We start from the raw sequence: 23,384 nt of genomic DNA on the forward strand, positions 1-23,384 counted from the left end.
AGGCAGGGACGGTTTCCACCTCAGATCATCAGGCATTAGAGTTTCATAAGGAACGGACAACCTAGATTCCTCGTGTGTGACATTCACAATCGGGTCCACATTCCTGTGAGAAGTGAATGCCGCTGCTGATCTGACAGGAGGTGGAACTCAGGTGGTCCTGCTCTTCCACTGCTTCCTCCTGCTGTGTAGTGGTTCCTTACAGGCCACAGACTGGGGACTTTGGAGGACAGATGGGAGTGTCTCTCTGTCATCCCTAGAGTACCAGCGATCCTGCTGGAGGGGCTGGGGCTGCACAGGCCACAGTCTCAGTTGTGCTGCTAACCACCTGTGACCCATTCAGAGGCACAGGTCAGAGGGCAAGGGTGTCCACTGAAGTGGCTCCAGAATCTCTCAAGGAAGCTGACGTCTACCTTGCTTCCTCCTCCCGGCCTCACCTTCACTTCCAGGGCCACGGAGCCCACGGAGCCTGTACACCATGGAGTCTCCCACTGAGGAGTGAGGAGGGCTCTTGGGGGGCAGATCTGGGTGAGTCACAAGCAGGTTTGCTGGCGCCAGGCTGCCTGCCTGGGAGAATCTGTGGGGCAAGGCTGGAGAGGGGAGGGCTTCTCAGAATGGAGTGAGAGACTGGAGATGGAGGTGTGGGTCAGGTCAGGGTCAACCCTCAAAGACTGAGAACCCACTTAAGACTGCAGCCCCACTCAGAGGTGGGACTGCTCACCTTGGGGGTGAGGAGCAAGGTTTCTGAGACTGATGAAGTGAAGCCCAGGTTCCTGGGATGGGCACGACGGGACTCGAGCCCTGTCTTAGGCTGTATCAGGGCAGCTGAGAAACTTGCGGGCCTGGGGGTCACGGAGCCCCAGGAGTCGGTCAAGGTGCGGGAGGGGCCTGGGTGGGGCTGAGTCAAGGGCTCCAGCCGAGACCCTGTGGGGCAGGAGGTATTTGTTTAGGGACTGTGGCCTGGAGGAGCCACTGCCTCTACCACATCTCACCCGGGGAAGGGCGGTTACCACCCTCTGGGACAGGGAACCTGAGATGTGTTGCCAGTGGGAATTTGGGCAAATTTGAATTCAGCTGGATTTTCCATTTGTTGTTCTTTGATGGAATTCAGGACTGTGGGCCAGCGCTGGCCACACCACTGGGAGGCCTGGCCTGGCCCAAAAGGGATGCCAGCTTGGCATCTCTCACAGGGCAGGGTGTGTTGAGGGCCAGGGTTGGCTGGGGCCTGGCCTGAGCTTGGCTGCCTATCTGGAACCTGCGAGGAGCCAAGACCCTGCTCCCAGCACGGGGCGGAGGCCCTCATGGCTAAGGAAAGGCTCAGGACAGTCCTTGGCTCTGGGGTCCTCAGCCCCTCCCAGCAGGGCCTGGCCCATGCTGCCAGATCTCCCCAACTTGGGCCTCCCCCCGTCCCAGCCTCCTCCCCCAGACCCCTCTGTCTCCACCCCTGGAGGAAACTGGGAGTATTTCTTTTGGAAATGACCCCAGTTAGGGGTGGTTCTTTGTAGACCCACCCCCTGCTGGGGATGAGAAGTCCCCCTGGACCTTGGTTTGGGGCGGGAAATGGGTTGTGTACCATGTTAAACTAAATCGTGTTTTGCTCTTTACATTCCAGAGTCATACTTGAGGCCGGACTTGAATCCTGCCTGCCTTTGGTGGCTCTGAGATTCAGGGTTTGCTTTTCTGAGAACATGCAAGTGAGGTGCCTTGGGAGACCCTGACTTGGAGACACTTGGAGACACAGGGTGCTGGGCACCCCTTTTTCCCGACCCACTGAGCCAGCTCAGCAGAGGTGCTGGGACCTGGTGTGGCCCCCAGGAAAGAACCTGCCTTCCTCTTGTGGGGTGGGAAGTCAAATCCCTGCACTCAGTGCTGGCACCCCTTGGCGGGTGACAAGAGGGCACTTCGAAGGCTGCTGCATTGTGGAGTTAGGGCTTCGACTCTGAGATGGGGTCTGGTTGAGGACCTGGTGTCCTCAAAGTCCCTGTGGCTGCCCCGTGGAAAAGACTCTGTTGGGGGTGGGCATTGGCTCCCAGAAGTGTCCTTAGGTCCAGGAAGGAACGGGGTGAGGAAAGAGGGGAGGAGGGTGGCCTCAGAGTCACTGTGATCTCTGGTGAGCATGAGCAGAGAGTCCTTCCTGGGCTACCAAATCCTCCCGGGGCTTGGGTGAGGGACGAAGATGGGCCAGCAGCCAGAGGCTCAGGAGGGATGGCTGCACTGTGGAAGGTGCGGTTCAGCCTGAGCCCTGTGCCCACACTGTGGCTCAGCACTCCCACCACCTACGCTCCCCCAGGGGGCCACAAAGTGCCCGGGTGTTGGCTCTGGGCAGAAAACCACCTGGAACAAGTCCCGTATTGTTTCCCAGGGAAGGAGCCGCACCCTTCTCAGACCTCGCTGGCTGATGCCTGAAATGGGAGCCCTGCCGGGGCTGCCCACCGCCCATAGCAGACTGATCCACTGAAAATTTCACAGGCATCTGGACCGAATAACAGGCTGATAGGGTGTGTAAAATTAGAGACAGAACTCTCCAGAAGGCAGGGTGGGGGACTGCAGCTCTCTGGGATTTCATGTGAGAAGGCAGCGGTGGTGCTGCCCTCATGGGAAGGATGGTGGCTGAGTCAGAGCAAAGACAGTGGGAAGCCCAGCCTGAAAGGGAACGTGGGGTGGGGGATCCAGAAAAAGAACGGCAGGAGGTTGGGGCAGGACACAGGGAGCACACTGCCCATGGAGGTCCCCCAGACCGGGAGGGCCAGACCCTCCTGCCCCTCTGTAGGATCCCATCCCTGCTTGACTTCCTCACCCCTAGTTCTGAGTTCAGCCTAGCCTGAGTCTCCACCAGGTTAGCCCCTCGGGGAAGCTGGGTGTGTGATCTGTAGGCTTGGGCAGCCACCCAGATGCTAGCGGCCTCCCTGCCCTCCAAGCCCAGCCTGGGGTGAACCCTGTAGGCCCTAGACCCCACCAACTACTCCACCAGGGCTCTGAGTCCTCCATGAGGACTGCTTTCCCTGGAAGGTGAACACTCAGAGGCTTGGTCCCTTAAGGGTTGTTCTTTCTGGGTCGTCACTGTTTCCAGGCATGTGCCTTAGACGTCTGTGCGGACGTCTCTTCCCGGGGATGGGGGTCTCAGCACATGTGCATTTAAATTTCTGATTTAGACTACAAATCAGCTTTCAAAGGGTTGTTTGCATTCACACCCCATGCAGCATGTCAGTGTATCGCTTCCTCACACCCCATACAGCATGTTAGTGCATCCCTTCCTCACACCCCATGCGGCATGTCAGTGCATCCCTTCCTCACACCCCATGCGGCATGTCAGTGCATTCCTTCCTCACACCCCATGCGGCATGTCAGTGCATCGCTTCCTCACACCCCATGCAGCATGTCAGTGCATCGCTTCCTCACACCCCATGCAGCATGTCAGTGCATCGCTTCCTCACACCCCATGCAGCATGTCAGTGCATCGCTTCCGCACTGAAGCAACACTAGATTTTGTCATCCTTTCTTATTTCCATGATTAATAGGGAGGTTGGATACTTTGTGATATTCATTTGTTTATTTGAATATGTTTTCTGTTTTTACCCTTTACTACTTTTCTACCTAGTCATTTGCCTTTTTCTTGTTGATTTGTGGGGGTTCTTTACATATGATGAATGTTAGTACTTTGTGTTTACATTGCAGATATTCATTCCCGGTCTGCTGCTTATAATTTTACCTTTTTAATGTTATACTTTACATCACATAAACATTTTAAAATTTTAAGTAGTCAAATGGTTTCCTTTAAGGCTTTGTATTTTGTATTTTTATACCAAGATGCTCTTGTATTTTCTTCCAAAGCTTTATAATTATGCTTTTTTTTGCCTTTAATCTAAGTTCATTTTGGGGCACGGGGTGAGACAGAATAGAACCATTCTTCCACATTAAATCTTAGATATTGTGAGCCCTGAAGGACACAAATTACAGCTTAGTGGCCTGGAGCGCCACTCTGGAGCCAGGATTCCTGGGCTGGAATCCATGCCCTGCCCATGGTGGCTGGCAGTTGCTCTGGGGAGCCTCTCTGAGCCTCGGTTTTCTCTTCTCCAGAAGAGTGGTTGTGCAGAGTGAAAGAGCATCTTCCTGTGGACAACTCATCTGGCGTCTCAGCCCACAGTGAGTGAAGAACCACAGGGTCTCACAGAGCCCTAACTCAGACCCTGTGGGTCCCCCTGCCTCCAAGTCATTCCATGGGCCTTGGGGGCCCCCTGCTTGCCTCTTCTAGAAGAGAGGAGGGTGGTGGTAGGGCTGGAAGGGGGAAGAAAATCTGTTTCCTGCAGCCTCCAGGTGACTCAGCCAGAGTGAGACCAGCTATGCTCAGCAGCTCTGCCTGCCACTCCACCTGGGGGCCTCAGGACAGAGAGAGGCAGCGTGGGCTTTCAGCTTTCTCATCTGTGCGGTGCAGGTGAAAGCACCCCACTTCCCACTCCATGGGCAGGTAACACCTGCATGCTCTGAAAAGGGGAAAACATTTCCACTGTCTCCAGAGGCCTGCACTGCCAGAGGTCACAGTGAGGCGGCCACAAGCCCGGGTTCTGACTTCTAGGGACCACTTTCCCAACAAGAGGTCCCTCATAGTCTGGCCTGACCCTGGCTCTGTGGCCCCTCCTTCTTCTTGATCAGGCCTCTCCCAGGTCTACTGAGGACTCTGGCTGCCCCCCGACCCCACTGCTGCAGCTCCAACCCTAGCTCTTCACAATGACTTTGGGATGTCCACTGAGCCCCTGGGTCCTGGACCCTTCTTCCTCCTCTGGCCCCTCCTCTCCCAGCTGCTCCTGGCTGCCCTGTAACTGCTCAGAGCCATTCAGCAGCCTGACACGTAGCTGGTACATAAGTGGTTGTTGGTTTGAGTCAAGTGAGTGAGGGGAAGATGCTAAGAAAAGTGAAAGAAATCATGGCACCAGCCGGGAGTAGGTGCTAGAGGTGTGAGTGCCGCTGAAAGAACGCGTCATGGGATGGGATCCTGATGCCCACCCTACTCCTGGGGCCCCCACACCCCAGAGCACACATGAAACTTTCTAGGGGTCTTTTCTGATCAGCCTGAGTCCATGCCCCTGAGCTTATCCTTGTCTGAAAGAGAAGGGAAGTGTCTATCCTCAGCAGCCTCTTGCCTTAAGGGTAGACACACTGGCCCTGGTAGGCAGGTGGCCCTTGGGCCCCTGGCCCCCTGGCCCCCTGGCAGCCCTGCCCATGCCCGAGGTGACTAGCTCTCAGGCAAGGGTTGCAAGTGCAGAAACCAGCTCTGTGTGGTCAGTGAACCGGAGCTGCAGCAGCAGCAGAGGTCTGAATGCCTTCCTCTGTGGGTACTGCCGTGAAATTTAAAGACATGGTGTGCTCCTCCGCAACCTGAGTGTGTTGATTCTACAGAAGGTAACTATTACTGAGTTTCTTCTTTTTCAAAATGAGTGGCACCCAAACCTGACTCATATTTCCAACTTTATTAATTTTTGCAAGACTTTGGAGGATGCTCTGTGGTGATTAATATTGCTGAGCTGAGCACAGTTGCAACACTTTCCTGTAAAACAGACTAAAGGAGAAGTTGAAGTCTTCCTCATATAAGAGATACATAAATCAGTTAAAAATAGTTCTCAGAGCGGATGTGATGATGTCGTGGCCATCACAGGAAACACATAAATCAGACTCACCCTCAATTCCAGGAAAGTGGAGACAGTCAGGGGTCCTCGGACCCCTTGTGCTTGGATGAGGCAGGGTCCCTCTGGCTCTACCTAGTACCCCGACTGGCGAAGCCTCCCAGGAGGACAATGAAAACCATACTAGCTTTGATTCTGTGTATGTTGCTAATTGCTGGGGTTCATTTATTAAATTCAGACCTTCTCATGAACCAGAGGAGCTGGCTCAAAGAAAAAAAAATGCCAGTGACACATGAACTAGTCACTGGGGCTCAGTGATGGGTGCTGTGGGGGATGTGCAGTTTGCCTGTGGGCCAGTTGTCAACTCACTGCCATTACCCCACTGAGGAAGCTGTGGGTGTCACCCAGAGAGCTTGGGTACAACAAGGGCTCTGCTTTACTCATGAAAAACCAAGACCTATATGGTCATGGGGCATTAGAACAGAAATTTCACATCATGCTATATCGTCACTGAGGCCAGGGTGTTGGCACGTTTCACATCCAGGAGTTGCCGTGGCTGTCACTGGCTCAGCAAAGCCAATGCTGAGGCCACTGCAACTGTCTGAGACCTGTTGGTGGCTGGGAGCCAATTGATGTCACCCGGTTGTCACAGGAAAGGGAACTTGGGAGCCAATAATTGGTGTCACCAGGTTGCCACAGGGAAGGGGACGTGGCTCTAGAGGCTTGGTGTAGGTCACAGAGAAGTGACTTTTGGGCTCAAGGTCTAGTGGGTGCAAGTCAGCACAGGCATCTTCCCCGACACCAAGCCCAAGGACCCTGAGCGCTTCCTGACCTCAGGTTTCTATCTAGGTTGGGGTGTGGAGGTGAAGGGCAGCAAAGTCGGTGTTGCATGTAAAGCTCTAGAAAAACTCAGCTCAGAATTAACTAGAGGGCTGAGAACCTGAGATCCCTAAGGGGGACGTGTAAACCCCAGGGCAGCCCTGCTGAGGGAGACTGACATGGTTCCCATGCGCCTTTCCCTGGGCTGGGGCCCTCATTCCCTGCCCAGTGGCCTCTCCTGGCTGGATGGGGAGCTCCTGGTGAGCAGAAGGGAATGGGGCTGGGCAAGAGGCTTGTTTGGAAGCACACCCTTCCCAGGAAATCCCCAGAACAAAAACCTGAGGAGGTTTCTCCGAAGCTCAAAAGCAGTTTTTTTTCATAAGTCGGGCCAATATGAGTTATTTCCCCCAGTTTCAATCTTTTCATAGGTCCTTAAAAGCTTTCTGATCCTGCGCCCTGAGACTTAGGGTCTGATGACTGAAGGAACCATGGTCTCAGGTCCCCTCTCCTGGGGAGGGGCCGTCAGAGAGAGAGAAGAGCTCACCCTGGTTCACTAGGCCTGTCCTGAAAGTGAATCAGGAGAGAGCAGCCTAGCCCGTGTGCACACAAGCATATGCACATGCATGTGCCTGTGCACTCACACACGTCCACATATGTGCACATGCATGCCCACACCCACACACAGTTGTGCACACAGGTTCACACACATGCATGCACACTCACATTAGCATGTCCATGCATATGCACATGTGCATACATTTGACTTCATATACATACACACGTACACATGCACTCACGTCACACAGATAGCTTGAAAAGGAGGGGAGGGTCCCAGTTGTCCCCTGGCCTGATCATCTAGTAAGTGTTGTGCCCCATGCTGCCCTAACCTGGGCTACTGGCCAAGGCTCTAAGATTAACTGGAGATGCCCTGTCCCTAAAAAGGCCATGCACTTCAGGGTAGGTTTGCTGACAGGCAAGGGCTGGTGACCTCAGCCCGCCCTTGTGCCTCCAGAAACCATAACTCACCTTGAAGAAGTTTTCCTGCTGGAGGGGACTAGCTCTGAGCAATGGGGGCAGACTTCATGGCTCAAGCATCCTCCTGAAGGTAAGAGGCACTGAGCTAGTCTATCACAGATACTTCCCTATCCCTCCTAGGGTCCCCCATGTTCCACCAGGGACTGGGACTCCAAAGTCTCCTCACCCTGCTTCTCCTGGAGAATGCAAAGGCTGCCTCTCTTTCCTCCCTGTGTAATCCAACCCTCCTCCGTGTTCCTTGGGCACACTTGCATCTTCTAGCTCCTATAACACCTTTTTGACTGCTTACAGAGGGCAGGATGTTGGCACATTTCACATCCAGGAGGCCTGCAGAGGTGACCCTTGGTGACTTGTGCAAGGCTGGCCAGCAGGTAAGCATGACTTTTCACTCCGCTGCCAACTGGGCCATTTGGTCCCCACACACTTTTCTGCCTCTACCTGGAGCTAGGTGAGGCTCTCTCTAGAATGGCTACTTGTCAACAAAGTGGACTTAGACTCCAGCCAGTAGCAGTTGAGGCAGGAGCAGCGGAAGAAGCTTGGGCTTACGCCAAGTGGCCAGTCCTCTCTGTGAGCTGCCCCCTTGGCCCAGGCTCTGCCATGGCCCTTTTTCTGCCTTTTAGGAGCTTTCATCAGGCCTCACACCGCCTGAAGGAGCAGGGCTTACTGTGCTAGTCCCCAGTATCCTCTGCAGAGTTCTCAGCACCTTGTGGCTGAGATCGTCCAGGCTCCTACCCCTAAAACCAGCCTTGACATGGGTGTGCTGATGCCTCCTGGAGCAGTGGGGTGCAGGGCTCATAAGGTGGGATCTGCAAAGCATGCTGGGGTCTCGCTCTGTGCTTACTACAAAGATGCAGCTTGGAGTGCTCTGCTTCGGGCCTTTCCCTGAGACACCCAGAACATTATGTGGCCCTCGCTTCTCGCATCGTCTGCCTGCTTGGGGGGCTGGCCTGAGTCAGCTAGGGCCAGTGCTCACCTTGTCCTAATCACCTGCTGGGGGGTTTTGTAGGCTTGACCCTCCATGCCCTGGTGTTTCCCACAGGCCTGAGGTTCTGGGGATCCCAGGGAAGATAGATGAGGCTGGTGTCCTAGGACCCCTCCTTTGTCAGATCCAAGGTGAGGCTGCCAGGAAATGGAATCTGGCTGTCAGGCATAGGGGCCAGGCTGGCCTGCAGCCTCAATGTGGCTGGTCCCTGAAGGCCAGGGGTGGGTGGGGTGCAGCCCAGAGCCTTCTGTGGCTGAATCACCCTCTGGCTACAGGAAGCCTGACCGCATGACTTCCAAACTGATGCAACTTGGACCTTCTACTGAATCTGTGAGCTGTTATACTGTTGCTTCTGAAGTCAGCGTGGGTTCAGAGGGTTCATGCCCCTACAATGACGATCCACCTCTCTGGCATACCTCAAGTGTCAGCAGGGATGATGTCGGGGTTCTCAAAGTAAGAAGTCACAAGGAATGGAAGGTTGAGAAAAATGAGGGTTAGAGTGGCACCAAGTTGGTCCCCTGGCTCATCTGTGCCATCTGGACAAGCTGAGGCCTCCTCTCTGCCTTGACTTGCCTGTACTGGGGGAGGGAGCCAAGAATAGGACCCTCTTGCACCTCTACCTTGGGCCTGGTCCATTCTCACTTCTGGGACCTCCCCAGAAACTTCTGCCACATGCACCACCAGCACAGAGGACAACACAGCAAGGCCCAGACTGAAGTGGCCCTTTGCTCTCTGTGAGGGCTCCGTGGGAAGCAAGGACACAAGATACTCCTTTCCCCTTCCTAGTGGTCCTTGCAGGGCCGGGACTGCACTCTAGGGGAGGCCTCTGGGTGAGGATGACAGTCCCTGCCTGCCTCTGAGAAAGGGCAAGTTCCTGCTCCTGGTGTCAGCGCTGACTGGTTCTCCAGGGACCACTGTGGAGGTCTGCCCTTCTGCCTTACTTTCTCATGGAGATTTTCCGTGGGACCTGAGCTGTCTGCCTGGTTAGGGCTGGTTGAGGAATAAGTGGGAATGGTGGAGGAAGGAAGGGGGTGTGCCAGCTGTTGCTCTGGCCCTTTTGTGTGGATATTGATCCCTGGTGAAAGGCAGACCCTGAGGTCAGAATGACACAGCATCACATTCACCCAGGAGGGTGTGTCCTGGGCTGTGTATGGGGGAAAGCTGGGTAACCTGGGTCATGTCATGAATGGATGGGCAGGAGTAGGGACATTTCTATCTGCAGACACTGGTGCTCCCCAAAGCAGAGGAAATGCCACAGAGCCATGTTGTGGACACATTTGTGAGAAAATTCCTCTGAATGTCAGAGAATACACAAGAGATGAAGCTACCAGCTTAGAGAGACACAAGAACACATACTATAGACACACAGCACACACATACCCAGAGACACACCCGGACACACAAGACACACACACTCACACAGAGAATACATCACACACAGTCACAAAGAACAACCACACCACACGTGTTTTCACACACAGAGAGAACATGCATCATACCAATGTGCTGACAGAGAACACCACATCACACCCATGAACTCACACACAGGACATACCACATCATACACATGAACTCACATGCAGAGAACACACCAGATCACACACATGAACTCACACACAGTACATACCACATCATACACATGAACTCATAGAGAACACACCACATCATACACATGAACTCACACAGAGGACACACCACATCATACCCATGAACTCAGAGAACACACGACATCACACCCACACGTTTAGACACAAACACATCGTCACTCTGCATGCACCCTTGTCCTGGTGGACAAAAATCGAGCTCTCTGGGCAGAATTAGGAGCCCAGGACGAGGGTGGGGCAGATTGAACAGAAACACTCCTCCGAGGCCCAGTGGGTACCACGCTGGCCCTGGCTGTAGATGGCCTCCTGCTGCAGTGCTGGCTGCTGTGTGTGCCCTGGGTTCTGTGGCTGACCTGGGCTTCCACGTCTCACCCATGAAACAGGCATCAAAGGCTGACCAGGGTGGCTAAGTGGGACCACAGCAGAAGCATCAGTCTTAGAACATGCAGGAGGAATAGAAAGCAGGGGAGGTGGTGGGGTGGGTGGTGCAGCATGGGCCTGAGCTCTGGCCTCCTCCCCAGACATCCTCCTGTGGCCACAGCCATCCCTGCAGCCACTAGTGTGGCTGACCCCTCAGTCTAAGCCCACTTTTCACAGCCATTAGGGAACCTCAGGAGAGGATGGGCTCCCACAAGTGGCCGGGGTTAGGTGGAGGGGGCGGATTCCACCTGGGAGCAGGCCCAGGCCACTGCTTCTGAGCACTCCTGCAGCACCGCCTGCTGGCCAAGGGAAGCCATGTGCACCGGCCACCAGGCCTGGGCATCTCCTGGACCCTAGTTCCTCTCTCTCCTCACCTTCCCCTTGCCTCTGCAGAGCCCCAGGAAAGGTTGGCACCAGCTCACTGCATTTAGACTCCATCATGTTCAGACAGTGGGTCAGGGTGCAAGGCTTCTGTGGCCAGGGACGTGGCCACTAATTTATAGAGAGCAAGAGCAGAAGAGGCAAAGGTTAGGACCCAGACACTGGACTCTGTTCCCAGATGCACCCTTGGAGGTGGTGAGCAGAGGGCTGGACACTGGCCTCCACGTCCAGCCACTGACCTCCACCCTAGCTCACTCCCCTTGCTGGTCCCAGGGTCAGGCTTTACCTCGATAAAGTGGGATCCAGGAAAGGCGAAGCCTCTTCCCCTGGGCCACATGAACCAAGGTGAACAGGCTCCCACAAGGTGAGCTATCCAGCTCATCTCATGGACACACCAGGAGTACCGAGGAAGGAACAGTGACCTGAACCCCGGATCCAAAGGGTGGCCCTCAGGAGTACCCCCAAGGCAGGGACAAAATGCAAAGGGTTTGAGGGAGAGTCTTCGTGCATAAAAAACAAACATTTTGGGAAGCTGCTGTGAGTGTGTGTGGCTCACAGGCATATTCTGTCCTGGCACACTGCTTTCTGTGGGCAGCACGATCTTTTTGCCGTTGTTCACTTGCATTCCCTCTGCCTGCACCCGGTCCACCCACCTCCTGCCCAGCCCCACAAGCCTTCCAGACCACTGCTGGGGGATTCCTGGGCCTTGCCTCTCGGTTCTTGGGGACCACCATGTAATTCTCTGTGTAAACTCTGAAAACGAGTGTGAGTGTAACTGTTTACCTGAAAGAATCATATAAAGTCCTCAGCCAGGTCTCTAGGACAATCAGATACAACTTGCCATTCTCACTCATCCCATCACCTGGCTAGCTTCTCATCCCAGCCCCAGGGGGAGGTTTCCCCCTTACCTGAAATGCTTCTTGGAGTTGAAACATCCTTGCATTCACCCCTGGTGCCGACACTTGCCTCTGTCAACTTCCTCCTGCTGCTTTGATCTCGTCGAGACCAGTTGGCACTTGGCCCCTCTGTCCAGCTGGTTCCCCAGAGACAACCATCTTGCCCACCTTATGGAAGGCCCCATGGCCTGACTCACCCCTCATTCATACTTTAGAGCTCTCTGGTGCTCTACAAGAAAAAGTCTGCTTTATAGATGAGGAAATAGCCCTTGGGGCAGAAAAGACAGTCCCTGTTTGACACAATTCCTTTATCTCTTCTCCCCCAGCTCTGTCATCCCAAATCTTACACTTTCTTTTAGCCCCATAGAGAGCACCTGAAGGAAGAATTTTAACTCAGAATTCCATCCAAACACAACCAAAATCATCCCGACGGCTCAGAGGCGGCTGCCTCCCAGACAGGCCCATAGCCCCACAGAAGTGCCTGGTCTTTCACCTACCAGAGCCCAGGGTTTTTGGGTGAAGCTGGAGACAAGCCCAGCTCAGAGTGTGCCCCACTTTGTCCTGAACAGACTTGGTGCAGTGCATGTGGCAGATCCATGGAATGAGTCTTGCTGTGTGTCCCGTGGCCGGCCCTTGGCTCCCAGCCTCGAGTCCCACCCTTAGTCCAGGTCAGAGCAAGTTCAGCAGCAGGACCAGCCAAGACACCACCCAGACTCACGAGGTGGCTTTGTGGGGAGCAAATGAGGTTTTTTTTTTTTGTATTTTTCCCTTGTAAAGTTGCTTGTTATTAAATAAAAATTTTAATCTCATTTTTGAATTAACATTCAGTAAAACTGCTATTTTTTGGTGTACAATTCTAGGAATTTAACACATTTATAGATTCACATAACAACACCACGGATACAGAACAGTTACGTCACCCTCAGAATGCCTTTCATAGTCACATTCTCCCCACCCGGACCCGACAGCTCTCCTGTGCCACCGGCAGTTCCTGCTGGGCACATCGCGAGCCACGAGCCGACCATGCATCCGCAGCTCCATCCTCGTCCGTGCTGGCTAGTGTTCTACCATGGGTGTACCACACAGCTGAAGCCTGTCTGGGTTGTTTCCAGGTTGAGATGATTGTTGAATAGAGCTGTTTGTGCATTTGCGTGTATGTTTTTGTGTGAACATAAGCTTTCATTTCTCTTGGGTAGATATCCGGAAATGCAATTGCTGAGTCATAAGGGAAGTGTATGCTCCACTTTATAAGAAAACACCAAAGGCTGGCCCTACACTTGGCACTCCTGCTAATCAGGAATGAGAGTGCCTGCTGCTCTGTGTTCTTGCGGGCACTCAGCTTTTTCCATGCTTAGATTTCAGCCATCCTGGAATGAATGAAACGCGTTTTGTAGTGGCCGTCATTTGCGTCTCCCTAGTGGCTAAGGGAAGCATCTTTTCACATGCTTCTTTTCCATCTGTAGCCCTTACTTGGTGAAGCGTCTGTTCAACTCCTTCCCCAATTTGTATTATTTGGTGTTTTTACTGTTGGATTTTGAGGGTTCTTTATGTATTCTAGATCCAATTCCTTTGTCAGATACGTGATTCACAAATATTTTCTTCAAGTCTATGTCTTGTGTTTTCATTCTCTCAACAGTGACTTTTGCAGCATTCGTGATGCTTTTCTGTTTTCTTCTAAAAGTTTTACAAACCACTGTTGGGGAGAGATAGCATGAGGAGAAATGCCAGATATAGGTGAAGGGGAGGAAGGCAGCAAATCACACTGCCATGTGTGTACCTATGCAACAGTCTTGCATGTTCTTCACATGTACCCCAAAACCTAAAATGCAATAAAGAACAAACAAAACCAAACCACTATATTTAAAATTTTAATTTAAAAACTGTAAACCTAGCATAGTTTTTAAATTGAACTGTAAACCTATTATATAGATTTTCTGTTTAAACCTATGATTCATTTTACGTTAATTATCATTTCAGGTATGACGTTTGGGTCAAGGCATTCCTTTTCTTAAAATCCCCAAACAGCTTTTCATTTCTGGTAGACAGAAGTCTTGACTTACAGGGTCAGGCTCCCCTGCTCTCTGAGCTCCCCCTCCCCATGCAGTGCCAGCCCCTGGCTATTCTCACCACTCAGGTCTTTGTCTCCATACCCCCTTGGCACCCACCAAGAGGGTCCATGGACCCCTCCACAGGGCAGCATTCTGTCTAAGAGGTGAAACGGGAGCAGTGGGCCAGGCAGAGCCAGGCTGGGATCCAATCTCTGCTTTAGGCTGGTCATTTTTGCCAGAGTTGGTGTTGGATTAAGGGAAATAGAGGGAGCAAAGGGGGTCAGTTAGGGTCAAATTTACACGTGCAGGTAACTAGGGTGAGGGCTTGAGGGGAGAGGAGAGATAAGGGGGGCAGAGCTCAGCAGAGTTGGCCTGATAAGACAACCAGAATGTGATCACTAGATCCTCTGCCGGGAGGCCCAAGTGGGGCCCCAGTTCTGGAGAGTTACAGCCACCATGGGGAAGCTTCAGGTTGGGGGTGACAGAAATGGAGAATATTTTCCGCTAAGCTGATCTGCAGAGAGGAGAAAGGAGCAGATGGAGGTGGAGAGAGACACAGAGACAGAGAGAGATAGACAGAGGAGAGTAAAAGCCTGTTGCTGGCTCTACTACGTTGAGCTTGTCAGCCTGGCTGTCTTGTCTTGTTCGTAAAATGGGCTGATGTCGCCCGTCATGTTTGGGAGGCGGAAGGAAGAGTTGCACTGTGTGCCTGGCCCCACTGACCCAGCAGCTCTCTAACCCCGGGGATTGTCCAGGTAGGTGTGGGCAGCTGAGATGCTGGGCTGAGGAAGGGCAGGTGGAGGACGTGGCCGAGGAGAGCTCTGTGAGCAGGGCTGCTTGCTTTGAGGGTGCCCTTGAGCCCCAGGACTGACCCCTGGAGGAAGAGGCTTTCTTCCTCCTGTTGGGTTCAGAAAACAACACCCCCAAATGAAGTCCTCAGCAGTAGCCTCAGAAGCAAAAGTTTTCTCTCACCTTCTGCTCTCCTGACTCTCAGTCTCATTCTCCCTCAAGGTGCCATAGAAACCAGACTCTTTTTTTCCCCTGAGGCCGGTCACAGAAACCAGAACCCCTTCTCCCTGAAGCTGGTCATAAAACCTAACAATATTACTCAGTTTTCTGTCTACCCTTCTCTATAAGAACTGGCTACAAAGAAATGATCTGACATAATTTGTTTGACTATAGGTTGTAAGACTCCCACTCCAGAGAGGACCCTGCCCCACACCCAGAGAAAATGCTCAAAGAGGCCAAGAAAAATCTAGACAGACAGACCTTGCTGGGTTCCCACTCAGTCTATTAACATTAGATCAAGTCCTTTCTGTCCAATCCTATTTCTAGAGGTCTGTTCATACTTTATTAAACCTAAACATAAAAATGGACAATTTCCCCATCTTTGGGTCTTCATTCTGAAGACTCTCATATATACACATTAAGCAAATTTGCGTGCCTTTTCTCCTATTAATCAGTCTGCCTCCTGTCACTGATTTTCCAACAAACCTTTAGGGCCAAGCAGCCCCACGCTCTCCAGCAGCAGGAACTCTGGGCCTGCAGTGCAGCTATGGCCACACTCGGACCCTCCTCCGAGTTGGTTTAGTTGTGCTATGTGCTCACTGGAATGGATTACTGTGATGTCTGGGCTCTAATAATTGACTGTTGAGGAGTTAATGAGAGGCCTCACTTCAGACCATAAACACCCTTTCTGTGTGGGACAGAAACACACATCATCACAGCCCAGAGGTCAGTCGGGTGGGGGTATGCTTTGCTTACACAGTCTAGAAAACCCCAGAGGCCACATCAGTGAGGACTAACTTGTTCCCACCATATTTCCACATGTGTGACACAAGCCACATACTCCCCAGGGTCCATACTGGTGAAAGAGTAACTTGTTTCAGCAACATTTCCACGTGTGTGACACAAGCCACACATTCCCCAGAGGCCACATCAGTGAAGAGTAACTTGTTTTAGCCACATTTCCACATGTGTGACACAAGCCACACATTCCCCAGATCAGTGACATTTCCATGTGTGTAACACAAGCCACACAGCCACACATTCCCTAGAGGCCACATCAGTGAAGAGTAACTTGTTTCAGTCACATTTCCATGTGCATGGCACAAGCCACATATTCCCCAGATCAGTGACACAAGCCACACATTCCCCAGAGGCCACATCGGTGAAGAGTAACTTGTCTCAGCGACATTTCCAGATGTGTGACAAAAGCCACGTTTCCCACATCCACCTTTAAATTAAAAAACCTGAAGCTGAATGAACCCAGCAAGCAGTGAAAAACACCTCCACTCAGGATGTGGCAGGGAAAGGGAAAGAGCCATGAAGAAAGGAGAGGTGGATGGAGAGGGGCAGCTGCAGAGGGAGGCAGGGAGGCTAGCCAGGTGTGAACACTGCTGAGTTAACACAGCCATTCTTGGAACAGTGGCCAGCAGCAGATCTGGCGGGAATGCCATTTCCTCCTGTCCAGGATGGGCCTATCTCTGCAGTCAGGGGCTCTCCCGTACCTGGCCTGGATGTGCACTCACTATGTGTACCATGGAAGCTTTGCAGAGGCCCTCCTTCTGCTCCAGAGTGGACATAGCCTCGGGCAGTTTCACTCCTTGGGGGGCTGGTTCTGCCCTGTCCCCACATCTTGAGTGTGTGGGCAATCTTCTGCAGCAACCCTGTGTGCCCACCTGCCCAACTTGTGCCTGCTTCCCAGGGCCATGGGCCTCACCCTCAGACTTTACTTTTGTGGAAAGACACAATTAACAGGGCAGAAACATCAGTATTTGCCAGTGGGTGAGTGAAGGAAAAGGAGTTTACTACCAAGTGACTGAATGGGGCCCTTTTTGAGTGATGAACCTCTCCTGTGCGGCTCCACAGTGGTGGGTCTGTGACTATGTTTGTCAGAACCTGTAGGACTGGACATCGCCGTGGGAATGACAAGATCCACAAGAGGAGCAAGAACCACATCAACAGTTGGGGCCTGGGGTCCTGACGGGTACAACCCACAGAGGAATCCCAGTGTATTCGATGGTACGACACACCTGTGCTGAAAGAGTGGGCAGAAAGGAGCTGACCTGGGTAACTCCAAAAACAGTGTTTTGTTGAGATACTGGAAAGAATAAAACAACTCTACATGTGTAAACACTAAACTCCGACTGGTGAAACTTTTTCCCACAGTGGTACACGTTAGCAATTCTGAAACTACTTTTAAATATGCTAAGGTTTCACAAATAAGTCAATGTAGTATCAGCAGTAAGAGTCAGGATTCACGCAGTTGCATAAGGAAGTCATGGAAAGCCAGCGGGGAGGCCAGAATGAACCCTGTGGTGGTTGGTTATAATTAGATGTGCCGGCAGGAACTCATGTTTACATAGTACATACAAGCAGATCAGTTAAATACACACATGTGTGTGCATACGAGGCTTTGCACGCACATCTGTAGATCCTGGGTTTGCCCCTGAGAGGGGACACCCCAGTAGCAGCAAGTGCATTCCATCCCCAGATGTTCGTTTCTAAATTTCATCTTCAATAAAAGGAGCCAGGGCTCCCTGGAGAAATGGCTGGTGGGAGAGAAAATACAAGATGAGCCTGGAGCATCCTGTAGTCCCAGGAAGTAAGAAAATGCACAAAAATAAAATTGTTGAAAAGATGTGGGCATTTTAAAGAGGCACAGAAGCCAAAATGTAAGAGCTCCCAGTGGTCACAGCTAGAATGATTTGAGCATGCACACGCGTGCGTGTGCACACACAGACACACACAAATTGGATTATACCCCAAAGAATAAAATGAATGTCCATGGATTTGTAAGCATATAAATAAATGATCGAATAAACTAAAACTGAAAGAAAGGGACAGGCCTTCCTTGGGACAAATTCCAAACAGGAAATGTGGAGTGAATGAGGGGAATGGAAAATCATCAGGCCAGGTGCAGTGGCTCACAGCTATAATCCCAACACTTGGGAGGCCGAAGCTGGTGGATCACCTGAGATCAGAAGTTCAAGACCAGCCTGGTCAACATGGTGGAACACCATCTCTACTAAAAGTACAAAATTAGCTGGACCTGGCATGCATGTCTGTAATCTCAGCTCGGTGGGAGGCTGAGGCAGGAGAATCACTTGAACCCGAGAGTTGGAGATTGCAGTGAGCCGAGATTGTGCATTGTATTCTAGCCTGGGCAACAACAGCAAAAATCCATTTCAAAAAAGAAAGAAAAAGGAAAAGAAACAAAAGAAAATCACCATGAATGCTACAGGCAAGCTCCACAGATGAGTGCTAAAATTCATGTGCAAACTTTAAGGAGAAAGAAGATATTTGTATAGTCTCCAAGTGTCTCCCCTAAACGTTCACTAATTACTGTGTTGGTTTTAATGTATAAATTCTTTGATGCCCCTTCCTCTAGGAACTGGAGCTCATGCTGGACTTAGTGACTCCCTCCTAACCAGCAGAACATGGAAAGAGGAAAACAGTCAGTCTACAGGGGGGCAACCTGTCAGGCCTCACCTTGGCCAGGTGATCAAGGTCCAGACCACCAGTGATAAGGCATGTTGATGTTGTGGCCCCTGAGAGGAAATGATGAGAACAGTGCCCTGCCTCTGCCATATTCTTCTGCAAATGCATGTTTCCAATCTAATTGGAGAGAACATCACACAAACACCAAATGAGTGGCATCTTGAAAAATACCTGAGCAAGTACTCTGCAAATGTGTCAAGGCAGTAAAACAAAGGCTGAGAAAGGATGACAGAAGCAGGGGACTAAGAAGACATGAGGATCAATGTAGCTCGGTGTCTTGGACGTGAGTTGGTGAGATTGCACCGACGTGAGTTTCTCAGTTTCCACACGTGTATCATGGCTGTCTAAGTTGTTCACATTAGAGGAGGCTGGCGAAAGGGTCCATGGGAACTTGCAGTACTGTCTTTGCAACTCTTCTGGGCATCTTTTTTTTTTTTTTTTTTTTTAAATAAAGCATTTTTAACATGAAAATACACAGGCTGGGTGTGGTGGCTCACACCTGTAATCCCTGCACTTTGTGTGGAGCATCTGCTGGTAGCGGAGCCTCAGTTCCTCTCCTGTGTTCTCTCGCTACACGTGTTAGACCTGCTGCCCACCTATGCCCTGTTTACTTCCAGGGCAAGAACAGTACTAGTGTAGAAAGCCAGATGCTTTGTCTATACAGCCTGCGGGGCTCAGCCTTCCCAGGGCTGCCCGCAGCTAGGCAGGGCCAGGACCCCCAAGCCTGGGAACTTACACCTTTCTCACCTCCCTTCCTAAAGATGGTTTTCCTTTGTGATCTCTATCCCTGGACAGATAAACCACACTCTGAATAGAAAACATAAAAACTGCTTTGTGTGTACATCTGATAACGTCCTCTGGAGGGTGACCTCCACTCTCTAGTGGGTAAGAAATGTTCGGCCTCCTTGGCTGTGTCACCAAGCTGCCAAGGGCAGACTGTAGCCCTGGGCTCACCAGCATGCAAACATATTTTATTCATTAAATACATATTCCACAAATATATGTATTTATATTTCTGTTGTTTATATTTAGAGACAGCATATCTCTGTTGTTCAGTCTGGAGTGCAGTGGCACGATCTCATTGTAGCCTCAAACTCCACGGATAAAGCAATCCTCCTACCTTGTCCTCTTAAAAAATTTTTTTTGAGAAGCCCACTAGGAGAGTGCTGATTTTAAAATATAAGTTCTTATTTCTTTTTTATTGATGCATAATAGATGTACATAGTTTCAGGCTTTGTGTGATAGTTTAATACATTTATATAATTGTAAAAATCAAATCAGCATATTTGGAATATATATCACCTTAAATATTTGTCTTTGCTTTATGCTAGAACCATTCCAATTCTTCTCTTTTAGCTGTTTGGAAATATACAATAGGCAGTTGTCAACTATGATCTACATCACGCTAGGTCTTATTCCTTCTATCAAACCACATACTTGTATCTTTAATCAGCTTCTCTCTGTCCCCCTCTCCCCACCACCTTTCCTGGCCTCTGGTAACCACCAATCTACTCTCTATCTTCATGAGATCTACTTTTTCAGTAGATGAGTGAGAACATTCACTATTTGTCTTTCTGTGCTTGGCTTATTCCATTTAACATAATGATCCCCAGTTCCATCCATGTTGTACAAACAGGCTGTCATTCCTCTTTATGGCTGAATAATATTCCACTGTGTATACACACCATGTTTTGTTTATCCATTCATCACGTATTTCAGCTATTGTGAATAGCGATGCAATAAACATGGGAGTGCAGATGTCTTTTTGATATATTGAATTATTTTCTCTTGAGTGTATGCCCAGTTAGTGAAATTACTGGATCATATAGTAGTTTTATTTTAGTTTTTTTGGTGTTGTTTGCTTCTTTTCTTGAGAAGGAGTCTTGTCTGTTGCCAGGCTGGAGTGCAGTGGGGTGATCTTGGCTCACTGCAACCTCTACCTCCCGGATTCAGGCAATTCTCCTGCCTCAGCCTCCTGAGTAGCTGGGATTACAGGCACGTGCCCCCCTCCCCACCCACGACTGGCTAATTTTTTTGTATTTTTAGTAGAGACGAGGTTTCACCATGTTGGCCAGGCTGGTCATGAACTCCTGACCTTGTAATCTGCCCACCCCGGCCTCCCAAAGTGCTGGGACTACAGGCGTGAGCCACCACGCTCAGCCTCTGTTAGTTTTTGAGGAACCTCCATCTGTTCTCCACAGTGGTTGTACTAATTGACATTCCCACAGCAGTATGTGAGGATCCCCCTTTCTATACATCCTCACCTGTGATCCTTATTCCCTGTCTTTTTTTTTTTTTTTTTTTGAGACAGAGTCTTACTCTGTCGCCAGGCGCCAGGCTGCAGTGCAGTGGCTCCCTGTCTTTTTTATGAAAGCCATTTTAACTGAGGTAAGATATTACCTCATCATAGTTTTTTGATTTGCATTTCTCTGATGCTTAGTGATGTTGAGCAGTTTTTCATATACCTGCTGGCCATCTGTACATCTGCTTTCGAGAAATGTCTACACAGGTCTTTTGCCCATTTTGTAACTGGATTGTTTGCCATTGTTTGTGTTCCTGGTTATGAATCCCTTGTCAGGTAGGCAGTTTGCAAGTATTTTCTCCCATTCTGTGGGTTGTCTCTTCAGCTTGTTGATGTGCAGAAGATTTAGCTTGGTGTGGTCTCACTTGCCTATTTTTGCTTTGGTTGCTTGTGCTTTTGTGGTCCTGCCCAGAGAAATGCCTGGAGCACCTCCCTCATGTTTTCTTCTAGTAGTTTTATAGTTTCAGGTCTTTTACCTTTAATCCATTTTGATTTGATTTCTGTGTGTGATAAGATATAGGGGTCTAGTTTCATTCTTTTGCACATAGTTGCCTAGTTTCTCCTGCACCATATATTGAAGAGAATATCTTTCCCCCTGTATGTTCTCGGTGCCTTTGTTGAAGATGAGTTGGCTCTAAATGCATGGATCTATATCTGGGTTCTCTACTCTGTTCCACTGGTCTGCATGTCTTTTCTACACCATTACCAGGCTGATTTGGTTATTGTCACTTTGTAGTAAATTGTGGAGTCAGGTAGTGTGGTGGCCCTAGCTAAGTCTTTATTTCTTATGGACACAACCATGTTTTGTCATCTTTTCACTTGTGTGTAACTCAGGGCTGCCTGGTCAGTGCTTTGGATTACTAGAATGTGGCATTATGTCCTGAAGGCACCACTCTTGGCCCACGCTTCAGATTCCTACGTGACTCCTCCCATGAATGCAGCTGCTGTATATACCTTTTGCACACACAGGCTGCCTGCAGTTTCAGGGAGGAGCTTTGACATCATCAGGTCATTGGACTTTGTTGGCAACTGCTGCTATTCTTGTTTTAAAATACAGATGGTGATTAGTTTCAGTATCCTCAGCTGTAGGATTTTTTTTAAATAAATGTGCAATATGAAGATAATATCATGTTGTCACTGGAGATTAGACCTGAAGTTTTCAATAACTAGATTTTTAGGTTGTGTGTGTTACAGGACCAATAGGTATCCATAGCCTTATTCTAAAACTGGATATATTTATAATTCACTACAAATTTGCTAGTATAGTGATTGATGATGGTTATGTCTACATTGCTTTTCCACTGGGAGAGCAGGTTAGCTAGGAGGGCCTGCATGTCAAACATCTTTGCCTCCCGAGACAATTCTCCAATAAGTGCTGAGATCAGAGGTTTGGAGTATCCAGAATGAGACCCAACCAGAGCTGTGCTGAGGCAGCCTCAAGAGGAGTGGGGTGCTGTGCCTTAGTACAACCCAGTCTCCACGAGCTCCTGATTTCTGTACCAGAGCCAGGGGATCTGGCCCTCAGTTTAATTTTTCTTTGCCCACAGAACTCATATTAAGGGGTGATATTTCCACGTTTGTCTATAGTTAAGAAGACACACCTGGTATCTAAAGCCTTTGGCCCATGAAAGTCTGTGCCTGCTGCTGTGACCCTGAGGATATCTGTCCATGGGGGTCAGCCCTTCACTTTGAAATTCATTCATACATGTGTGGCCCTCTTGGGCCAGATACATGGCTAGAACCAAGGTTACAGAGATGAAGGGATGCCTCTGAGAGCCCTGAACAGACAGGACAACACAGCGAGCTGTCTGAGCACTTGCTCACACCAGAGTCGTGCTGAGCACTCACTGGCAGTCTCCCTTATGCCCTTGTCAAAGAGAATTACTCACCAGACACTTGTTCAAAGTGGCAAGAAAGACTATTTAAGAATATCACAATAGGTTGGGTGTGGTGGTTTATGCCTGTAATCCCAGCACCTTCGGATCACTTGAAGCCAAGACTTCAAAACCAGCCTGGGAAGCAAAGCAGGACCCCATTTCTACAATTTTGTTTTAATTATTTGGTGGAGTAACACACACCTGTTGTCCCAACTACTCAGGAGGCTGAGGTGGGAGGATCGCTTGAGCCAAGGAGTTTGAGGCTGGGGTGAGCTGTTATCATGCTACTGCATTCCAACCTGGTTCACAGAGCAAAGGCCCTGTCTCAAAAAAACAAAAAACAAACAAAAAATTACTATTGCAATAGGCGAGAGATAGAGAGAGAGACTGAATTCAACTCAATACAATAGAGACAATTGGGGATAGCCAACGGGCAGGGTGAGGGAGAGGATGAAAACTTGCTAAGAGGAACTGGGTTAGATAGCAAGGATGGGGAAGATTCTCACTAAAGGACCTTAGCAGGATTCCTTGCTAGCACTGGCTCAGCAGGCCAAGGATGAGGCTTCATCAAGAAGACTCAGAGGAACCTGAGTGAAGTTTGGTCAAGGAAAGAGTCTTTGTCACCCTTGCAATGACTCATTTTATAGATAATTAAGTAGGGGGTTCAGGCAGGTCAAAGAACTTGCCAAAAAGAGGAAATTGTGTCCATGTGGTTGGTGGTTCACACCAGGAACTGAGAGTAACTTACTTTTAGAAACTCAGAGTGTGCAGGTCTCTTTGACTCCATCTCTCTCTCTCTCTCTCTCTCCTCTCTCTCTCTCTCTCTCTCTCTCTCTATGCGTGTGCGTGCCTCAGTCTCTTCTGAATTTCTCTCCCAATCCCTGTTTCTCTCTTTCTCTTTC

General features: G+C 50.2%; 1 long non-coding RNA gene across 1 annotated transcript in view; it reads left to right on the forward strand.

The window, feature by feature from the left end:
- The first annotated feature begins 4,072 nt into the window (after positions 1-4,072).
- The window catches only part of LOC144582884 (uncharacterized), a 140,194-nt gene continuing 120,882 nt past the window's right edge, over positions 4,073-23,384 (forward strand). Inside the window, exon 1 of the long non-coding RNA XR_013536415.1 lies at positions 4,073-4,140. This is a non-coding gene — a long non-coding RNA (uncharacterized LOC144582884). The remainder of the gene's footprint in view (positions 4,141-23,384) is intronic.

Source organism: Callithrix jacchus, chromosome 5 (genome assembly GCF_049354715.1).
Source record: "Callithrix jacchus isolate 240 chromosome 5, calJac240_pri, whole genome shotgun sequence".
NCBI classification, from domain to species: Eukaryota; Metazoa; Chordata; class Mammalia; order Primates; family Cebidae; genus Callithrix; species Callithrix jacchus.